Source organism: Phragmites australis, chromosome 2, assembly GCF_958298935.1.
Source record: "Phragmites australis chromosome 2, lpPhrAust1.1, whole genome shotgun sequence".
Lineage (NCBI taxonomy): Eukaryota > Viridiplantae > Streptophyta > Magnoliopsida > Poales > Poaceae > Phragmites > Phragmites australis.
The window spans coordinates 44,884,607-44,907,584 of NC_084922.1; the positions used below are offsets into that span (position 1 = coordinate 44,884,607).

The window sequence follows — 22,978 nt, forward strand, 5'->3', positions numbered from 1 at the left end:
TTGTGATATTTGTATCACTGTAAAGGCATACATGTACATCAACATCCTGAATGGCCCTATAAATATAAACCCTTAGCCATCAAACCAAGGGACCGATCCTTTTTACCATCAACATATTTGGTGTTCCTCCTTCTTCACTTTTTCTCCAAACTTAAGTCACTCCTGTGAGTGAGCTCTCGCCGCACTTATTCGTGCAAGATATCTTCTTGCGCCAACAAAAATACATATACAACATGAGCATAACCTCTGATCATTTTTGAGCAATTGTTGCGTGCATTTGAATTAAATTGGAATTTATCAAATTCATGAAAAGTGAGCTAAGTAAAGAAACTTGAAATTACACTACATAACTTAGAGATGGAGACAATTTTAGAAATTTTTCCTAATTTTTTAGAATCCTTTTAAAGCTCTAAAAATTATGGAAGGTGCAAAAAATAGTCAACTTTAATGAATTTTAATTTGAATTTTGTTCATGCTTACTAAGTGTAACTAGTTAAAATGAGTTGTTTATGAATTATAGAACCATGCTTACTAAGTGTAACTAGTTAAAATGGGTTGTTTATGAATTATAGAACCTATAGAAAATTTGGTATATTTTTTAAGCCTTTTAGAAGGTCTAAATCTATAGGGAAAAGAGATTCAAAATATGGATTTTTGATGTAAGATCCCAATTTACCGATCTCCTATGCCTCCTGTATTAGTCTATGTATCAAGTAGTTGATACATATAGTATAATAGTTGTAGTATCACATTCAAACTTTGTAAATAAAGTATTAAGATTACAGAGTACAAAATGTTAAACCATATTGTATATTACAAATCTGGCCTAATGGCCAATAAAAACACAACGGAAGACAACGAGCCAAAGCCACAAGGAGTTAGGCTACAAATGCAACTTCTAAGTTTACTCTTGATCCTCGCCTTCTTCTCCAGTGAAGTTAGCTTCAATTTCCTCATCCGGATGATAGCAAGAGTGAATACGGAAAATACTCAGCAAGCCCTTACTACTTCAAAAGTTTGATAGATGCATAAAGGTAATTCAAGGATAAGGTTTTACGGTTTAGTTTTAAGCACAAAATAATTTATGTAGGGACTCAATTGTATTATCTATTGTTAACCTTAAAACATTTTAGAGTAGTTCAAAATTAGGCAACAAGTCATATCTAAGGGTTTTTCGGTCTTAGGAGGAGCTATATCTCACTCCATAATTCCTATCATCACATCTGGTGTACCTTTAGTACCACACAGATCTTGAGGAATTTAGCCAGCAACCTTATATCACAGACATCTAGTCCATACACTCAATCATCAAGACATACGCACCCAGAGTCTAGTCAAAAAGGTTTTACCTTCGCATGCCTATGATCGTGGATACGACTATTCGAATAGGTTTACACTTTGCAGAGATTATACATTGTACCCACATGATATGCTCAGCTTCCAATAGTTGCAAGAGAAAGAGCGAATCATACCGAGACACTTCAATCACTTTTTGTATCGGGTTTTTCTATGAGACACCCTAAGTACTAAAGGCCTTGTACTAAATGTCAGGTTCTATTTTTAAACACTTGACAGTCCCTGCACATTCAAATAGAGTGACAGATAATCACTTAACTTCTCGATGCTCTCAACTTCCTAGTATGACACCCAACCCAGTACGCTAATAGAAAACTCAAGTCCTACTCATATATAACGCATGCTTGCATTGAGGTGGCTTAACCATGACGGTGAAATGACTCGGTCCTTAAATGGTCAGAGCATGGATCTTCTAGAAATGAATACCATAAAGGTAACTCAAGCCCATAAGAGTATCCTCGTCCAGAGTATTACTCTACCTACCCCCATTAAAACACTTTTCACCTATTTTTACACACCACCCATCATATCCCACATGACATCAAGGATCTCAGCACCATCATGGAATTCACAACCATCAAGAATTTATAATATATGAGTTAACATTGATAACGATCAAACGATGTCTCCGAAGAGACGTATTTTGAAAGCGATGTCTCCGGGGAGACGTATTCAATCCTAAATATGCTAGATAGCAAAGCATCATCCGACGTTAATATAGATAATGAACAGGTAAATCCTAGGTTGATATGTATTCTATTTGATAACAATTAAGGCATGATAATTGTTTGATAGGATTAACTAGTATAAGCAGTTGAAAAGCATCAATACATAGTATGTACGGTAATAAATTCAGTTTTTAGTTGATCATGTAGATTATTTGAAAACATAGGTTCGATATGATCAAGAAAATATGACTTGCCTTTTCTGACATTCTCCTCTAAGCCTTGGTCATAATTAGGATCTTTCTCGCTCCTGATATTTCCTACACAGCACTCATAAAACTCCGTTGATTCTGCAAATACGACTACGATCAATAATGAACTATACTGCAGAAGAATCAAATAACATCAAATAGAAAACCAAATGATTCCCAATAGATATCACACCGTGATAGATAAGTAGATCTTGAATTTAAATGAATTTTGACGAAAGAATCGTCGAAAATAGAGCTAGAACAGAGAAGTTATGACTCCCGGAATATTTAATCCAAAATTAAATCGAGAAAATATGAAATTGCACTATTCATAGGTGGGCCAGCAGATAGGACCCATCGAACAGTAACGTAATGCCTAGTGAATAGTAATTCAGTGGGACCCATTGCATAGTGCTGAGTTTGGCCCAAAATGGGCTCAGATTGGGCCAGGCTACACAGTAGTCGGACTAGTGCATCGGGCCGACTATGTTAGTGGGCTATGGAAGCTGGGTCGGCTCACTAGGGCACGACCCGTGGAAGTTGGGCTGGCCTAAGCCTAACAGGCTTACATGGTGTGAGAAGAGCCACGACCTACTTGGTCAGGCTGCATAGTGTGCGAGCGGCCCAGTACACACGTGCAGGAGTGCAGCAGAGCGGAGCGACGAAGGGGATCGGGCCAGCGGTGAGCAATAGCAATGAAGCCAGCTGGAGGGCTCGCTGGAGTTGGGTTTCCGTCGAGGTCCCACGACGAGATGCAAATGCCATCCACCTACACGCTACGAGGAACCCATCTGGGGGTTCGTCAACAGTAGGCTGTGACTGCAGCAGTGTCAGACGGTGGCCAGAGCGAAGCTAAGGTGGCGGAGGATCGATTGTCAGTAGAGAAGAGGAAAGGGAGGGGGGGGGGGTTGCTGGCTAAAGGTGTCTATGGGTGCGACATGATGCAGGGAGCTCATCCAGGGGTTTCAAGGGCCGATGGCCAGACCGTGGCCCGATTGGCGATGTGTGGGTGAGGTACGACGACACTCGATCATTGCGGAGGGGTATGTCGATGATGTGCCAAGGGAAAAACAGCACGTTCAATCAAAAGAGGAGGGCAAGGGGAAGCTCACTGAGGCTAGGAAGGGCAAGGAGGTGCCCGGAGTTGAAGAGGCGGCGGTCGATAGTGCAGAGCTTTAGTAGTGGTGACTGCTCGGCTTAGGCTCGAACGTGCTCCCGTCGGGCTTCCGAGTGAGGTAGGACGACACGGGGACGACAATGAGCTTCTAGTTCCCCTTGGCAGCTCGCGGGGGAAGAACAACGACGACAAGAATGCGGCGGTGAGCAATGACGCGTCGGTGAGGTAGTGGTGGTGGATAGGTGGAGCCAAACGCGTTATTTATAGAGGGAGGGGCACAACAGTAAGGCGGCAAGGGGCGAGAAAGTGCGGCATAGCTTGATGGTGGCGCCTACCATCGGGCCTCGCGTGGCAATGACAGGCCTATGCCGATCAGCATGTGCGCGGTTGCGGAAGTCGTGGTTGTTAGGCGCTCGAGAGACGGGAGAGAGAGAGAGAGAGAGAGAGAGAGAGAGACGGGAGAGAGAGAGAGAGAGAGAGCTGAGAGGGGGAGAGAGCGAGAGCACGCACGAGGTGGCGAGTAAGTTTTTGGCGTATTCATTGTGCCGATCGTCGCGGTGGCTCTGTGCGGACAGCGCGAGCCATCACGTTGGAGGAGGGAGACAATGCTGTGGCGGGAAACTGACGGATGGGCGACTCGTGGACGGCCACGTGAGTGTGCGCAAGCGCGAGCGGGCGTAAGTTGGGTGGGCGTAGGAGCTGAGCTGAGTGTGGGGAGAAAAGCCAGGCCGGCTAGGCCGCTCGGCAAGAAGGAGAGGAGATTATGCCCGCAAGAAAAAGGAAAAAAGAAAAAGGAAAAAAGAAAAAGGATTTGAGTTTAATTTCAAATGGAGTTTTTGAATTTTGATTTGACTTTGGGCTTGGCATAAATTCAAACATGTATATTTGAATTATTCAAAGGTAACAAAGCTTCGAGATTTGGAATATGATTTGAATCCAAAAGATTTGAATTTAATTTAGTTTTGAGCTGAAAGGGAACTAAAATTAGATTTGAAATTGAGACATTCAAATCAAATCTCCACTTAAAGAACCATAAAAGCAATAAACTAAATGTATTTAATTAATTACAAAAAAATAATTTAGAGTAAAATTTGTTATGAATTAATATGCTAAAAGTTAGGATGTTACATTTGAGGCATCTTGTAACAGCTAGGAACGGAAGAGCCGAATCGAGTGAAGCTGCCCTAGGGCGTTTCTCGGTCCCAGCCACAGTGGAAGAAACGTTTCGACCATTTCATGCAGACCGCCTTACTTATTTTGCCGTTTGGTATGTATTCTTGAGAATTTGTGTGAAATGTTTCAGATTCAGGTTGCCAAATGACCCCTTAGTTGTCTCTCTATGTGCTCTTTTCAGGTTTAGGTCTGTTCGGAATAAGATCCACTTATTTCACATGAGGTGAAGTTACTGAAACTTCAAATTTTCGTGAGCCATTAGATCTCAGATAGATAGATAAGATTTGGTGATATAGTATATTTTGTGAACATTATACTTGCTATAGTATCTCATAAACAGTAATATTTCTGTAGGGACCGGATGCAAGTTACTGTATCATCTCTCATAAAATGTTCCCACGTGACTTTACCGTTGTGAAGCAAGAGGATTTGGATCCGAACTGGCCAGGCTGGAGAGAAGTTGTAGTAGCAAACAGAGCAGCTTTCTTGTGTGGTTGCAGGCGTTGTTGCATTTGTTTATTATAGCATTCCCCTCTTGCCTCTCCCATGTCTACCTTTTCTTTTCTTTAATCCTGGTTCTAGAGTCCTTTATTTCTTTCTGTCAAAGCTCGCCCTGCATTTTGTTTAGTTTTGCTGCTATTTTCTTTTTTTTTGAGAGAGTTTTGTTGCTATCTTTATAGTTGAGAGTAAGGTGTAAGAAGAAAATCAGAGTACGGTAGTTGTATTGAGCAGATGAATCCAGCTTTTCGATGGTAGAACCATGGAGGTGGTGGATTGGACACGGTGCCACTATGCAAGGTTATCGTAAGGTCCAGATACACCAATCTCAGAAATATGTATTATGTACCTACATAAGCTGAATATTTAAACGAAATTTGTGACAGTGTTTTTTGTCCTTTTGACTTCTTAAGTGTTCAATTCTGCTTCAGATCTTAAAGAGGATAAAGTCATAAAGGCACATTCGAAACAAAAGAAATAAAAACACTAGACATGAGGAAATAGATTCCTGCTTGTGCAGAATCCAGCTTGTGGGATGCACATGTAAAACAAATGATTGTGAAACATTTTTAAAAATACATATAGATTACTATTTGGATGGAAATGAGAAAAATACAACAGTGTGAATAGAGAATGACGCAATTTCTCCATGTGGTTGGCCTTCATTTTTAGAGGTGTATTATATTCCTTTGTTCTAAAGAGCTGCATATGATATCTTTTTACTAGGATTCAATTCATCTGGAATTCTTCTTATTTTCCTTTGTTCCAGGGAGGACCCACTTGTTAACCCGTGGTTCAGCTGCTCTCATGTTTGGTCACGACGAGAACTACTCGATTCATTGAATTGCAGAGGCAGAATCACAGGTTCATGTCCCAGCTCACATGGAGGAGCCGCTTTTACACCGCAGCGTCGGTCGGCGCATTCTGTCCAAACAGGCGTTCGATTATTTTCCTGCGTGCCTGTAATTGGCGCTTTTACAATGTTGCACCGACGCCATATATGCAGGTGCTATCCGAGTGCGCGCCGGCATATATTATTAGTAACCTAACTGATGGAGATGGACCACAATACAGTAGCACAAAAATGATTTGTCACATGAGAAGAGAACTCAAGTAGAGATTCTCATCTCCATTATCAAATTGTTTTCGCGTCTCGAGTGCCATTGTCATGCACGCTTTGTGGGCACCCTATAAAATCGTTTTACGCATTTGTCAATCACGCAAGTGGAAATATTTTAAATATTTTTTAATAATATAAGTAACACTTTTGATGTATGCATCAACAAGACGACAAGATGTCCAGAATATACATAACTATTTTTAAAAAAATAGGTATTTAAATTTACATCTAAGAGAAAATATTTTAAATATGTTGCAACCCATTTAGAATTTTAAATGGCATATTTCGAATGTAGGCAAATCACATATATTTTTTCCTAAAAATTTCGCTATAGGGACAAAGATGGAAAGATGTTTTTCGTCCCTACTTTCCGCTATATCCCGATATCATATATATATATATTTCTTAGTATATAAATATACAAATATTACATTACTTAGAGAAAAATAATAAATTACTCTTATATTTTTTATCTAACCTATAATACTTAACCCATCAATAAATTACTTATTTATACTACGAACATATTGTTAATATATAAAAAACTCAATTATAATTTAATTTTATATCTTCATTAAAGATATGATTCTCACAACATATAAAGATGGGGATGAAAGAAAACTTAGCTAAATAAGATGGAAATAAGGAAGTAGTCACAGCAGAAATTGATCCAGATGTCATCCCTACCTGCGTCCCTACCTAATATTTGATCGAACAATTGAACAAACATGATGCATCTATAGAGTATGGACGCCGCATGTTAAACACACACTGGGCATATACAGCAAGACCCTATCGTAAGGGTTGAGATCAGCTCATTATTTCAGTTTTCAGAGCTTCTGAAGAATCCACATGAACATAAACCTCTGCTAGCGACAAATGAATACGTCATTTCTACCATGTCAAGGGGGCAATTAAATTTTTGCCACTTTTACGAGTGGCAATTCCATTCTCTTGCTAACACGTGGTTCATGAATTACTGACAGTGGATTAGGGAAAAATTATTAACCTCTCAATCGGTACGGTGGCAAAAAAATTAATTAGTCCACCTGCTGTGGGGCCACATCACGCGGCCTTTTCTTTTTGCGGAACTAAAATAAAGATCGGAGGGGTAGACCGGTTCAGTGAGAGCATAGTGGATCGGTATACCGCGAGAGTCTGGACCATGCGCCTATATTTTTGCACCGTCCTCTCCACGCTCGGGAAGTCGGGATGTCTATCCAGAATCCAGACTCCGAACTCCAACGGATCAACTTGACGTACCTTTCGGTCACCTGTCACCGCAATTCTTAACAGAGTAGAGTATCGATACTGAGACAAACTAGTGATAGATGATAACAAACGCTAGTACTGCAGCAAGGACAAGGTCGACGCGAACGTTAGCAATATCACGATCGAAGAGGAAACCTGCAGCTGTTAGCACTAATAAAAATTGCATGATACAGAGTGACGAACGGTGATGTGACCGTGGGTTCGTTTCGCGGCCGGGCTGGGTCCTGGACTGCGCCACCGTACCGATGTGTGGAGCTCGATCCTTCGCTGCCACGGCCCACGTCACGGGGCGGCCCCGGCCGAAGCGATGCGACCAACTACCACCCACCACCCTTCGTCCTCTCCCTTTCGCTGGCGCGCGGCGCGAGCCGCCTCCTCCCTCCCCCTCGCCCGCCCGGCCCCGGAGGGAGGGGCGTGCGGTGGATGACGCGGTGCGCGCCTCAGCTATCCCGTCCGCGTGCGGATGCGGTGTCGAGCGGAGATTGAGCGCCCGAGCAGGGGAATATAATAGTTAAACGGGCGACCTGCGAGGCAGCAACTTGGCGACGAAATTAGCGCGCGGGCGCTTTCTCCTACTTTTCAATGGCCGTGACGTTGGACGAGTGGATCTGGTGCGGCCAGTGCGCTTCTCCAATTCTTCTTTCAGCTGCGAGATGGACCGGCTCCAGCGTGTATTTTACCATGGTTGCTCTTAGATGTTCTATTAGGATGTGTATCATAGTGAACAATATTTATAACCATGAGGGTAATAATTATTTTCTTTTGTTATTATATCATGTAAGTAGGGGAATTTATAGATATATCTTAACCACTCCTATCATTATTATACTTGTATCACTTATTAAAAAATATTCTCTTAACACTAAGAAATATCCTTAAATATTCTTAGGTACTACAGGTGCAGCTAAGGTATCTTCAAACCTGAGAGCCACGACCGTATCTGCAAACTTATGGATAATGCAGAAGCTTGATCTACCGCTCGTAGTTGATGGGGTTCCTCCGCTCCTCGGTGATGAGTTAGCTCCGAATCTTTATTGTCATCGAGTCTCTCTGAAGGCCCCTACTAAGAGGAGATGGACTGACGAAGGGACCTAAGTTCCTCATGTAGCTCTTGGTTTTGCTTATTGACCTCCACCCGATTATTGTATAACGCTTCGTTGCCTTCCTGAGTTTCTGCTCCATGGTCTCATGAGACATATGGAGGAACTTGATGATGCTCTGGGACGTTCGGCATAGCTATCTGACCCTCTTAGGTGCCTGAAGCGATAGCCTCGGACCCCTTATTCCGCCTTCAACAACCATACTGTCGGAGAGTGAACTCCTGTCGCAGGGATCCCGAGAGACCCCTTTTTAGAGATTCGGCCGGGGGGATGATCCTGGAAAAGCTTGTGTGGGAAATAAGCGGGAACGGAAATAAATACGATGGCTAGTGGGAGACGATCACCCTAATGCAAGGAAAAGTGGGTACACCGGGTTTTAGACAGGTTCGGGCCGCACGGAGGCGTAACACCCTACTCCTGTATGAGCGCTATATTTATCCTTGAAGGGGATTCTTCAAGGAGGTATCTGGTTCTAAGGGGAGAACTGTTTACCAAGAGCTTGAGGCTCTTATGTTCTAGCTTAACTTGAGCTGGTTCGAGTGTCTGTCGATCTATCTTTGGCCTGGTTCGCCGGAGATTGTTGGTTGTCTGGTCCCTTGGTCGTCTTGTGGTCGGGGGCTCTTGCTCTCTTTCTTTTAGTGTTCTCCATCCTTTTCTTTTATAGGCGCGTCGATCTCAACATATCCTGAATGGGAAAGAGGGGACGCGAATGCCAAGGTGCCACGGAGAAAAAGGCGTAATCATTTTATCTTGGCGAAGTGACAGGGGCGGTGGAGAAATACGGCGCGCATTCGACCACCAGCCGCTGCGGAAGCCTCTGGGCGCCATAAAAGGGGCCCACCGGGCAGTCTCAGAGGTGCCCGGTGCGCCCACCCCGTCTTGTCCTTCTGACAGGGCGGGGTGGCTGACGGAGCGCTTTGATCCTGGCAACGTTATCCCGAGGCACCCGGATGAAACGGGACGGGACCCGTGCATTTAATGGACCCACGCCTCCCCCCCTGCCAGTACATGGCAGGGTCTGACACTGGGGCGTGGGCAGCTGAGAATGTCAGGATGTCAGGATGTCAGGTCGCGCGTGCCTATTAAATGCGGCATTGGGCCTTTGACTGGATGACACCCTGACGACGGGACCCTTCGGGTCGTCGAATGATCTTGCGCGAACCTTCGGGGCACATCTGCGGATCATCGGGGAACTAGGGTGCTCGGGAACCAGAGGCGGCGGCCCCAAACACCTTCTCCCGGGACTTAGCGTCTTCCTACCTTGCAGGGTGGTGACATGTGGCGGATGGCCGGCCGGGTCTCGGGACTTAGGGACCCCTGGTTCTGAATACACCGACAGTAGCCCCCGGGCCCGTTAGTAGCCGACGGGATGGAGACTACGAATGGGCCCTTCGTCGCGACCGAGGCCGAGGCTGGTGCGGACGCCATGTGGCAAACTCTTGAGAGATGGCCCTTGCGGAAAAAATGAGTAGACGCGTGTCCTCACAACTTCCGAAGGGTATGATGACCATATGGGCGGCACGCGCGGTTGCCGCGCAGATCGAGGAAAATACGCCTGGCAGCCGCTGACATCGCGCGATCGGCGGGGGATTCGCCTGGCAGTTGCGTCGATCGAGGCGACGCTTCGCCGAGCGAACCATCTTGGGCGGCAGTTTTTGAATTTTGAGCTATAAAAAGGGGGAATGGATCGGACCGTTCCCCTTTTTTACGCTCTCTCGCACTTGCGCTCCTGCCTTCTTTGTGCTCCGAAGCCCTCAGGAAACTCCCAGGCGACCGGAGCATTCTCCCTTCTCTCTCTTTTCACCACCAAAAAACATCCCCCATCTTGCCGAGATGACGAGGGTTGGAGGAGGACGCCGGGACAAGACTTCGGACAGCATCTTGCCGGAGTCTCGTCTGAGGAACGAGGAGGCGGCGGATAAGATTAGGAAGCTGCTGGTACCGGAGGGTCAGGAAGGAGCTGCGATGGTGAGGCCGGCGACTCTGACGCCGGCAACGACCGTCCCTGGGCGGACCGTCCTGTTCACTTCTTTCGTGGCGGCGGGGTTGGTGCCGCCGTTCTCCGCCTTCTTCCTGCAAGTGCTGGAGACGTACGGCATTCAACTGGTGCACCTAAGCCCCAATTCTGTCGTGGCGTTGGCGCAGCCAGCCCTCAAGCTCTCGCGAGTCCGCACTGCCTAGGTTAAGAAACGAAGACACAGACTCCCTTGCCCGGGAGATAGATCGATCCTGCTCGGAACACGCCGTGCCTAATGAACACTTTTTTACTTTGCGACCACTCAGTTAGTAGAAGGGAGACGTGTGCGGGCGAGAATGTGACCAAGAGTCCTCGCGGTCCGGTGGTGCCCGGGCTTGAAACGGGCCGGACCGAGCACTGACAGCCTGCCCCCGAGACCTGAGCTCCGGACTACCCGAGTGGCTTGAGCGATAGGATTACCCAGGGTACCCGAGGACTCGGTAGTGCTCGGGGTCCTTAAAAGCGGACCGAACACCACGACCACCACGAAGGGCTTCGGTCAGACATTATCGCAAGCACGCTACTCTTTTCTGCAAACCGCTCTGTCGTTCTGGGAAAAAGTAGACACGCGGCAGGGTTTTTTGCGTGCGAGAAGACCACCTCACCGGACAGATTAAGGCGCGAGAGCCCCCGAGAATGACTCGGGAAAAAAAATTTTACTGAAAGTAGATTTGTCTGAATATAACCACTCACCGGACAGCTGTCGGCCTTCCGGCCCGCCGATCCAGGAGGGATGTGCTTCCGAGCTCGGGTGCCCGGGAACCCGATTCTTTCAACGGAGCGCCCGAGCGCCCAGAGGCCTACGAGGCTCCTAAGGTCGGGTGATCTCGACCACCTAAGCCTAAGCGGTAGGACCACCCGAGGACCCTTGGGGCCGACCAGAGACCGGGGCATTGAAGCCCTCGCGGCCGAGCTGCTCGTGATCGCCAGCCTGTGAATTAAGAGAAAAAAATAGGATTTCTTTGCCTGGTGCGCTCTGCCAGTGCGGTACTTGTTATAGACTACTCTTGCTTTCGACCCGAGACCTCTCGAACACCCAAATCGGCTGACAAGAGCGGGCAGAGGCATAACCCAGAGGTCCTATGGTTTGGTGGCGCCCGGGTATGACAGACCAGACCGGGCACCGACAGCCCGCCCCGGGGGCCCGAGCTCCGGACTACTCGAGCAGCTCGAGCGATGGGATTACCCGGAGCACCCCGAAACTCGGTAGTGCCCGGGAGCCTGTCACGACACCGAACACCACAGCCTACCATGGCGGACGTAAGTCAGCGGCGACTGCTCGCATGCATACCGATCGGGATTCTTTTGTCAGCGGGGAAAAAGAGAGAGCGAACTTTTTCTCGCACAACCGAGCTCCTCACCAGACAGATTAAACATACGGAATCCAGAAAAAGTATTTTGACATAGCGATTGCTTATTGAAAAACTTAATGTGCAATATTTACAAGGTTGGGCGACAGCGACTTACCCCACGGGGCGAAGCCTTCAGACTGCTCGGGCGGGGAGAAGCCCCCGGCCTTGCTAACCTGAACCGCGAGCACGACCATCTACGGGTAGAAGCGTCGAAGATGCTCGATGTTCCACGGATTCGGGAGTGGCTGTCCTTCCTCCGTCGCCAACCTGAAAGAACCTGCCCGGGGGACCGCGATCACGGTGAAGGGACCTTCCCACACAGGGGACAACTTATTCATTCCTTCGCGCGACTGGATGCGTCGGAGAACTAGGTCCCCCACCTCGAGAGACCGGGCCCGGACATGGCGCATATGATAACGCCGCAGACTCTGCTGGTACCGAGCCGCCCGGACAGCAGCACGCCGCCGGCGCTCTTCCAGGTAGTCCACGTCGTCGCGCCTTTGATGCTCCTGCTCACCCTCAGAGTATGCATGCACTCGAGGGGAGCCCAGAGGGAGCTCGGAGGGGAGGACTGCTTCGGCGCCGTAGACGAGGAAGAAAGGAGTCTCCCCGGTGGCGCGGCTTGGCGTAGTCCGATTGGCCCACAGCACGGCTGGCAGCTCGTCTACCCATCCCTTCCCGTGCTTAGCGAGCACGTTATAGGTCCGGGTTTTGAGGCCCTTCAGAATTTCCGCGTTGGCGCGCTCGACCTGCCCGTTACTTCGAGGATGAGCGACGGAAGCGAAGCAAAGCTTGATGCCGAGATCTTCGCAATAGTCCCCGAATAAGGCACTAGTGAACTGGGTGCCGTTGTCGGTGATGATCCGATTGGGGACACCAAAGCGGCTAGTGATGCCGCGGATAAACTGGAGCGCCGTGTTTTTGGTCACCTTGATGACTGGGACCGCCTCCGGCCACTTAGTGAATTTGTCGATAGCGACATATAGGTATGCATAGCCCCCGACTGCTCGGGGGAATGGACCCAGAATGTCCAAACCCCAGACCGCGAAAGGCCATGACAGGGGAATGGTATGGAGAGCCTGAGCTGGCTGGTGAATCTGCTTTGCATGGAACTGGCACGCCCTGCAGCGCCGAACCAGCTCGGAAGCATCCTGGAGAGCTGTAGGCCAGTAGAAACCTTGCCGGAAGGCTTTCCCGACCAGCGTGCGGAACGATGAATGGCCACCGCACTCGCCCTCGTGGACCTCAGCGAGAAGATCGCCGCCTTCTGCCCGAGAGATGCATTTCAGGAGGACACCTCCTGCGCTACGTCGGTAGAGATCCCCATCTACTATGGCATAGCGTTTGGACTGCCGAGCAACCCTTTCGGCAGACGCCTCATCCCCAGGTAGGAACTTTTCTTTCAAGTACCCTCGGATGTCAGACATCCACGAGGCATCTTGAGAACATTCGGCGAGCACAGCGCACTCGCCGGACGGCGGCGCCCTGATGGGGCTTCCCACTGAGGGCACCGCCGGGGTCCCCTGAATTGAGTTCGAGGTTTCCCCTTCATCCTGTTCGGCAGGCAGGACGGAAGGCCGTGCGAGTCTTTCTTCAAAGACTCCGGCAGGGGCGCGCGCACGTGAGGAGGCCAGGCGAGAGAGCTCGTCGGCCGGAGCATTGTCGCGGCGAGGGATATGCCGTAATTCGAGGCCGTCGAAGCGTCTCTCGAGCTTTCTGACTGCATCCACGTACGCTGCCATTTGAGGATCCGTGCACTGGTACTCCTTGGAAACCTGGTTGACGACCAGCTGGGAGTCCCCTTTGACCAGGAGGCGATGAATCCCGAGCCCCACCGCAGCCCGGAGGCCGGCGATGAGACCTTCATACTCCGCCATGTTGTTGGATGCGCGGAACTGCAACTGTACGACGTACCGGAGCTCTTCACCCGTTGGGGAGGTGAGAACCACTCCGGCCCCTGCGCCTTTCAGCGAGAGGGAGCCATCGAAGTGCATAACCCAGTACCCGGGCGCGTCGTGCCCAGGATAGGCAGAGATCTCTTCTGGGATGACGCAGGGGACGGGCGTCCATTCTGCCAAGAAATCGGAGAGTGCCTGGCTTTTGATTGCCTGGCGACAGACGAAGTGTAGGTCAAACTCCGCCAACTCAACCGCCCATTTGACAACGCGCCCGGTGCCCTCCCGGTTCCGGAGAATGGGTCCCAGTGGATAAGTGGTAACCACCGAGATCTTGTGCGCCTGGAAGTAGTGGCGCAGCTTCCGGGAGGCGACGAGCACGGCATAGAGTAGCTTCTGCGCCTGGGGATACCTTGTCTTGGCCTCCCGGAGGACCTCGCTGACGAAGTACACCGGTCGCTGTACCCGGCGGGCCCGGATGGTGGCCTCACCCGGGGGGCTGCCACAGCCCCCAGGGTCGGCGGTATGGTCGGGGCTGGCCGGGCACTCGGGCTCGATTCCTTGGCTGGGAAGAGCAGTGTGTTCGGGCTCGACCCCTTGCCCAGGGGGAGCCGCGAGGATAAGTGAACGGTCGGGGGCCTCTGGGAGCTGGGACCCAGCACCCGGCCCCGAACATTCGTCGCGCTCCACCACCAGCACTATGCTCACGACCTGTGGAGTGGCCGAAACATAAAGTAGTAGGGGCTCACCTTGGGAGGGAGCCACCAAAACGGGTGGCGAGGTAAGGTACTTCTTTAAGTCGCGGAAGGCCTGCTCGGCTTCCGACGTCCAGTCAAAACGACCGGATTTCTTCAAAAGCTTGAAGAGGGGGAGCCCTCGCTCCCCGAGCTTGGAGATGAAGCGCCCGAGGGCTGCCATGCAGCCGGCGAGGCGCTGGACCTCCTTGAGTCGAACCGGGGGTCGCATCTGCTCGATGGCCCGGATCTTCTCCGGATTGACCTCGATTCCTCGGCCAGAGACCAAGAAACCAAGGAGCTTGCCCGCCGGCACCCCGAAGACACATTTCTCCGGGTTGAGCTTGAGGCGGGTAGAGCGGAGACTGTTGAAAGTCTCGGCAAGGTCCTCGAGCAGGGTGGCGCGGTCTCGGGTTTTGACCACGAGATCGTCGATGTAAGCCTCGACGTTGCGGCCAACCTGCGAGTTAAGAGTGATACGAATGGCGCGCTGGAAGGATGATCCAGCGTTGCGCAGGCCGAAAGGCATTGATATGTAGCAATAAGTCCCCACCGGGGTAGTAAAAGCAGTTTTTTCCTCGTCCCCTACGGCCATGCGAATCTGGTGATACCCAGAGTTTGCATCTAGGAAGCACAAAAGATCACATCCCGCAGTTGAATCTACGATTTGATCAATGCGAGGTAAGGGGAAGGGATCTTTAGGACAAGCCTTGTTAAGGTCGGTGTAGTCCACGCACATGCGAAGCTTGCCGTTGGCCTTCGGGACGATGACTGGGTTTGCTAGCCAGTCGGGGTGGAGGACTTCTCGGATGAATCCAGCGTCGAGGAGCTTGCGGACCTGCTCGCGGATAAACTCCTGGCGCTCTGGCGCCTGCCGCCGGACCTTCTGCTTCACTGGGCGGGCGTCCGGACGCACAGCCAAGTGATGCTCGATCACCTCCCTAGGGATCCCGGGCATGTCGGACGGTTGCCAGGCAAACACGTCCACGTTAGCCCGGAGGAAGGCGACGAGCGCGCTTTCCTATTTGCTGCCCAGGTCGCTGCCGATACGGACAACCTGGGTAGCGTCTTCACCCACCTCGACCTCCTTCGTTGGAACAGAGGTGTCGGCGGCGAGTCGGGGTCTGGATGAAGAGGGTCCCGGGCCCCCTGAAGAGCCATCAACCTCGGCCTGCGCTGAGACCAGAGCCATGTATGATTGTTCGGCGCAGGAGACAGCGCCGCCGGAGTCAGCGATCACGGAGATAGAGCCTGCGGGACCGGGCATCTTAACCGTAAGGTATGCATAATGCACGGCCATCATAAACTTGGCGAGCGCCGGACGCCCGAGGATGGCGTTGTAGGGGAGAGGGAGCTCCGCGACATCGAAGAGGACGCACTCCGTGCGAAAGTTGTCCCGGCTCCCGAACGTGATAGGCAACTCAACCTGCCCGAGGGGCAGGGAGTGCCCGGGGGTTACTCCACAGAAGGGGAGTGACGGCTTTAGGCGTCGGGAGGATACTTGCAGCTTCTCAAAAACCTCTTTGGAAAGGAGGTTGAGGCCGGCGCCACCGTCGATCAGCACTCTGCCGACCTTGACATTGCAGACAGTGGGGGATACTACCAAAGGTAGCCGTCCCACGGCTGCAGTACTGGAGGGGTGATCAGCAATGCTGAACGTGATCAGAGCATCCGACCACCTTAGGGGTCTTGTGGCCTCCTCGCTCGAGGTTGCCGAGCATACTTCGCGTCGCATGACCTTGATGCCACGGCGCGAGCAGGGTGTGTAAGCGCCCCCGTTGATGAAGGCGACGGTATGCTCGGGCTCCTGGAAGCCGAGCTCGGCGTTGTTGGGGACGACCTCGACATCGCCTCCTCCGCGGGACTCGTCGCGCTCCCTCTGGCGCTGCTCTACGAGTCCTTTGACCGTACGACACTCCGTGAGGTCGTGCCATCTGGTCAGGTGTATGGGACACCATTTACCTGGCTCGGGCCCCGCGGGAGCGGGGGCCCTCGCTGGAGCAGGAGATCGGCCAGGGGCCGGGGCTCTTGCTGGAGCTGGCGCCCTAGCCGGTGCCGGGGCCCTCGCGGGCACAGAGGCCCGAGGAGGAGCCCGAGCAGGGGACCTGACGGGGCGCCGATCGACACCCGACCGTCGCTCTTGCCGGTGATCGGGCTCTTGCGGCTCTCTGTGAGCGGGGACTTGGGCTAGCTCAACGGGAGCGGCCTCGCGCTTCCTTCTCTTTTTCTTTTCCCGCTTATCAGAGCGGGAAGAACTTGGCTGATCGGAAGCGGGGCGAGGAGCCTTGGCGCACTTATCGGCCAGTGCGAAAAGTTCCGCAGGGGTCTCGATCTCGTGCGTACCTAGCTTCTCGAGCATCCGCTCATCACGGACGCCCTGCCGGAAAGCAATAATAACAGCATGGGGGGCCACTCGCGGAATAGTGTTGCGAACCTGGCTGAAACGCTGTATAAATCGCCGTAGCGTCTCCCCTTCCTGCTGTTGGACGGCGTGGAGGTCGCACTCCAAACCGGGAAGTGCGAACGTGCCCTGAAAGTTGGCCACGAATTGGTGGCACAGGTCATCCCAGGAGCCGATAGATCCTGGGGGTAAGTTCATAAGCCAAGAGCGGGCGGAACCCCTCAAGGCAACATGAAAATAGTTTACCATCACCTTTTCGCTGCCTCCGGCCGCTTGGACGGCCGTCGTGTAGATCTGGAGGAACTCGACGGGGTCGATGGACCCGTCGTACTTCTCCGGCAGCTCGGGGCGGAACTTGGAAGGCCACCTCACCCGGCGGAGCTCGGTGGTGAAGGCACGGCAACCGGTGCCGTACCCCGCAGCACGAGCGGGGGTTCTCGGTGGCGAGAAGCGGCGAGCCGGGGATCCCCGGTGGTCGTGGGCCGGGAGAGAGGAAGCCTGGTCCTCTGCCCCAACCCCCTGCCGGGTCTCCCGCTGACGTTCGAGAGTGACTCGGGCATCTTCGTGGCCCCTCCGCTCGTCAAGGTGCAAACGAAGGTCCCGGGCTTCGGACATGGCCAGGGGGACGGCGCTCCGCCTGGAGACCCCTCGGCCCGTGCGGGTGTTGCCCGCTGAGGAGCCGGCTCTGGCGGCACCGTGCTGAGAAGTGGTGCGAGGACTCCCGGCCTGCACCTGGCGACGAGCAGTGCCGATCAAAGCGACGACATCTTGCATCCACCGGCCTTCCGGAGTGTTTGGCGTGGCCTGAACGGGCGGGTGTCTGAGGAGAGCATGTGCTGCAAGCAACGCGCTCCCTGGGCTGGCCTCACTGAAAGCGAGCCTGCGCCGAGGCGGCACCCGACGTGGTCCAGAGGCGGACCTGGCGGCCGGGGTCCCGACTACCTGCTGGGGGTCGGAAAGTACGTCGGCAGCGGCGGCGGCGCTGATGGGCCCAGCGCCTTGATCCCCTTGGGCGGGAAAAACCGCGCGCGTGGATGGCGGCTGCCGCAGGCACGCAGCAGCGACGGGGCTTTCTCGGTCGTGGGGCAGCGCTCCGTTACTGGAAGTGGAGCCGGAACGCTGGAGACGGTGCCCACCAGCCATCTTTTCCTGTGAAAAAAAAAAGTGAAAACAAACAATCCAGGGATATTCCCCCCTACCTGGCGCGCCAGCTGTCGGAGAGTGAACTCCTGTCGCAGGGATCCCGAGAGACCCCTTTTTAGAGATTCGGCCGGGGGGACGATCCTGGAAAAGCTTGTGTGGGAAATAAGCGGGAACGGAAATAAATGCGATGGCTAGTGGGAGACGATCACCCTAATGCAAGGAAAAGTGGGTACGCCGGGTTTTAGACAGGTTCGGGCCGCACGGAGGCGTAACACCCTACTCCTGTATGAGCGCTATATTTATCCTTGAAGGGGATTCTTCAAGGAGGTATCTGGTTCTAAGGGGAGAACTGTTTACAAAGAGCTTGAGGCTCTTATGTTCTAGCTTAATTTGAGCTGGTTCGAGTGTCTGTCGATCTATCTTTGGCCTGGTTCACCGGAGATTGTTGGTTGTCTGGTCTCTTGGTCGTCTTGTGGTCGGGGGCTCTTGCTCTCTTTCTTTTAGTGTTCTCCATCCTTTTCTTTTATAGGCGCGTCGACCTCAACATATCCTGAATGGGAAAGAGGGGACGCGAATGCCAAGGTGCCACGGAGAAAAAGGCGTAATCATTTTATCTTGGCGAAGTGACAGTGGCGGTGGAGAAATGCGGCGCGCATTCGACCACCAGCCGCTGCGGAAGCCTCTGGGCGCCATAAAAGGGGCCCACCGGGCAGCCTCAGAGGTGCCCGGTGCGCCCACCCCGTCTTGTCCTTCTGACAGGGCGGGGTGGCTGACGGAGCGCTTTGATCCTGGCAACGTTATCCCGAGGCACCCGGATGAAACGGGACGGGACCCGTGCATTTAATGGACCCACGCCTCCCCCCCTGCCAGTACATGGCAGGGTCTGACACTGGGGTGTGGGCAGCTGAGAATGTCAGGATGTCAGGATGTCAGGTCGCGCGTGCCTATTAAATGCGGCATTGGGCCTTTGACTGGATGACACCCTGACGACGGGACCCTTCGGGTCGTCGAATGATCTTGCGCGAACCTTCGGGGCACCGAGTCCTCGGGGGCCGCCACGTGCAGCCCCGAGCACTCTCTCCCGAGCACTTCGGTGGGACCTTCGGGGCACCGAGTCCTCGGGGGCCGCCACGTGCAGCCCCGAGCACTCTCTCCCGAGCACTTCGGTGGGACCTTCGGGGAACCGAGTCCTCGGGGGCTGCCACGTGCAGCCCCGAGCACTCTCTCCCGAGCACTTCGGTGGGACCTTCGGGGAACCGAGTCCTCGGGGGCTGCCACGTGCAGCCCCGAGCACTCTCTCCCGAGCACTTCGGTGGGACCTTCGGGGAACCGAGTCCTCGGGGGCTGGCGCGTGCAGCCCCGAGCACTCTCTCCCGAGCATCTGCGGATCATCGGGGAACTAGGGTGCTCGGGAACCAGAGGCGGCGGCCCCAAACACCTTCTCCCGGGACTTAGCGTCTTCCTACCTTGCAGGGTGGTGACATGTGGCGGATGGCCGGCCGGGTCTCGGGACTTAGGGACCCTTGGTTCTGAATACACCGACACATACTGACTCGGATATTTCGACCCTTGAGGTCTCGATCAAAGCCTCGACCCCTCGGATGCCACGTCTCCTCCTTGCCACGAGGGTACCTTTGAGCCTCCCTCATCATCTGTAGATCCTTGTGCCTTTTCTTTTCTAGTCTTCGGTGGCATAAGATCATCATATGGTTGTGGGTTTGATCCCCACGGACAACACCAAATATTGAGATCGTGATCGCAATACAATGAACAATACTCGTAACTGTGAGTGTAATAAATATTCCTCTCTTTTTATTACATGAGATGAGTGGAGGTATTTATAGGCATTCATCAACCATTTACATCATCATTACACTTGTATCCCGGGGCTACAAGCGACCTCTCTTTAGCTATCTTCTAGCCGGGTTTTAACTAACTCGTGGGCACTTATTTGAGTGGACATTCGATCTATCGTCGAAGGTCCTTGTGTCGTATTTTTTTTGCCTCAGAGTTTCGTTGTACCTTTCACCCTTCAGGCCTAGCCTCCGGGCTTCGTCCCTTAGGCTTCTCTACCACTTCCGCTATTCAGTACTCATATTCGGATTTCGTTCCTTAGGTTTCGTTGTACCTTCTCGAGTCTAACTTATGCAAAGCACAAAAATAAAACATCTTTACATTTATGTTGGCATCGCTACTTTGCCTTTGAATTGGTTGTTGTGGCCCAAGCAAACACACAAGGGCTCACGTGGTACTATTCTTCCAATATATTCAAATGGTAGTACACAAAGCATTTCTCTGGTTGACCAAACTCTTGTTTGGTAGGGTATGAACAATATTAGGTGTTTAAAAAAAATAATGTTAGTCACCTACATAAAAATTATAATTTTGAATGTAAACAAAGACTATATATACTTAAACATGATTAACTATCTTGATAGTATTAATATAAACAACGGTGTTTAAGTAAATTACTTGCTCTCCACATATGTCAGTGCAGTTAAGTAAAAGACATGATTTTTTCCCCTATAAGTACATCCTCTGAGCATTCCATTTTTCATGCTTTTACAATATAAAATGGCGCTTCGGGTAGTTTCGTACTAGGAGTACATGCATACAGAAAACTAACTGATGGCGGTTCCGTAGTTGCTAAGTTTTTTTCTTAGGAGAACTGCAAACGCATGTCGTTAAGTATTCCAATCAAGAAAAGAACAAAGCGACGTGCTGCATTTTCCTTCGGCGATCATCTACTGGCATGACTTCTATGCTATCCGTTCTATTTCGCGGAGAACGTCCTGCAGTTCTTATTCTTCTTTTTTGAGATGAACCTCGTGCAGTTCTATTCCGTGAGACCGTTTCTTCAGGACTAGTTTTTACGCAGCTACTTAGTAACACGGCGATTGCCACAGAGGATCCTCGCTATGAATATTTCCTTGTCCTGACATGGTACTTTTCTACTTTAGCTAATTGAGTGAAGACAAGCCGCAATTCAAACAGCATATCACTGCCAAAAAAATGTCTTCACTTTCGACTTAAAATAATTTTTACTGTTGATTTTAAAATCTACAGTGGACAATAACTAGTGTAGTTCTCGATTGTTACTGTTGATCTAGAAACCGTCACTAAATGTGTTATTTTTGCTTCAACCGACAGTAATAGAGCAATCATTCAGATATCTGAATCTATATTTTTTGATTGGAAAAATTTTATTAGTGCTCATGCAACGATCAGCCACAAGTTGACCGATTTTTCATGCGCGCGTGTATCAGAAATAGAACTCATGACCATAGCAGCTTGGTATCTCACTGTCTCATTCGTTATTGAGTATAGTAGCAAAATCAATTATTTTAACATCGTCTTATCGAATATTTGAACAGCTATTTAGACATCTAAATGATTTTAAATGAAAAAAAGTTATCAATTACAAAGTTATACATCTTATCGAGTTCTACAATATTTATATAAAGTTTATCTCTTATGTAAGAGTTTGTGTACAATCCGTATAGTGTTTAGTAAAACAGTCATAACTTATACATACTGAATTCGATTTCGATGTTACACCTCTACTTCCGAAGCTAACGACGAGGCACATGTCTCTACACATGTACCTACCTTTGTGTCTAAAAAAAGGTTCAAAATATCTTTAACGGGCCATCTGAAGTTTTTAGGCAAAAACTGATCTACTTTATTTTACTTGATAATTTTTGAAGACATAGTGCTACATCTCATAGTCAGTGCCGTGCGGACCTTTCATCAATCTGAGTTACCAAACTCGCAATAAAAATATTTGAATTTACAGCTTTTAACTTTATGATATTGTGTGTAGCTTTTTTTAATGATTCATATTAGTTTATACTAGATCTGAGCAAAAAGTTAATGGTCAAATATGTGGCTACATTCGTATCAGTTTTATATATTTATTTGTGTATCTATATGACTTTCAATAAAAAAATAACTAACTACAAAATTGTATATCTCGTCGAGTGCTATAATTCTCATACAAAGTTCTTTTCATTCGACTTTGTTTGAAAAAATTATTAATTTGTTAAGATTAGTTGTCATGCACCAAGACTGAAACTTTTTTAAGATTATTTGTACATTTGAAACTTTTTTGAGATTATTTAGATATTTAAATGACCTTAAATTAAAAATATTTTAACTACAAAGTGTTAGATCTCGTCGATGACTACAGTTTTTAATGCAAAGTTTTTTTCCATTCAACTTCGTATAAAAAAAGTTATAAATTTTTTAAGATATGCTATGATCTATTATTAATTATTACTGTCATTTTATAACACGATCTGACAGTGATACTTGACGAAATATCATTATCAGTTCGTGGCTAGAACCGAACGTGATAGTTCAGGTATCACTGCCGGTCGGTGCTCTCACTCAGCAGTGAAACATCACTTCCGACTCAAGCCTTCATCACTATCGGTTCATAAATCATATTAGCTGATTTTTTCTTTATAACTTTTGAACTGACAATGATATCCTATCACTACCGACTTATTAGATATTAACAATAATAAACCGATATATATATATATATATATATATATATATATATATATATATATATATGATTTGTTCAATTCTGATCTAGATGTGTCCCCTAAACAATTTAAAACCCATATGTAAATCTTCAGCTTAAGCTAATGAGATAAACCTGGCTGAGGAAGTAAAAACTTTAAATTTCATGAAGCGGTTTTTGCAAGAAAAATATCTATTCTACCTCCCTGAATTATTGTTGAGTCCGATTTTCCTAGTTTGACTCGAAAACTAGACAACCAACACCCTCCAACACTTAAAATTGTTCCCTTTATACCCTGAGGCCAAAACCAGTGTGGTTTAGCTGACTTGGCATCTACCAGCACGTTTGGTTTA

General features: G+C 49.8%; 1 long non-coding RNA gene across 1 annotated transcript; it reads left to right on the forward strand.

Moving 5' to 3' along the window:
- The first annotated feature begins 4,502 nt into the window (after nucleotides 1-4,502).
- On the forward strand, nucleotides 4,503-5,172 carry LOC133910165 (uncharacterized). The gene is made up of 3 exons (XR_009908488.1): nucleotides 4,503-4,656; nucleotides 4,744-4,785; nucleotides 4,917-5,172. It is a non-coding gene; the product is annotated as an uncharacterized LOC133910165 (long non-coding RNA).
- Nucleotides 5,173-22,978: the final 17,806 nt, after the last annotated feature.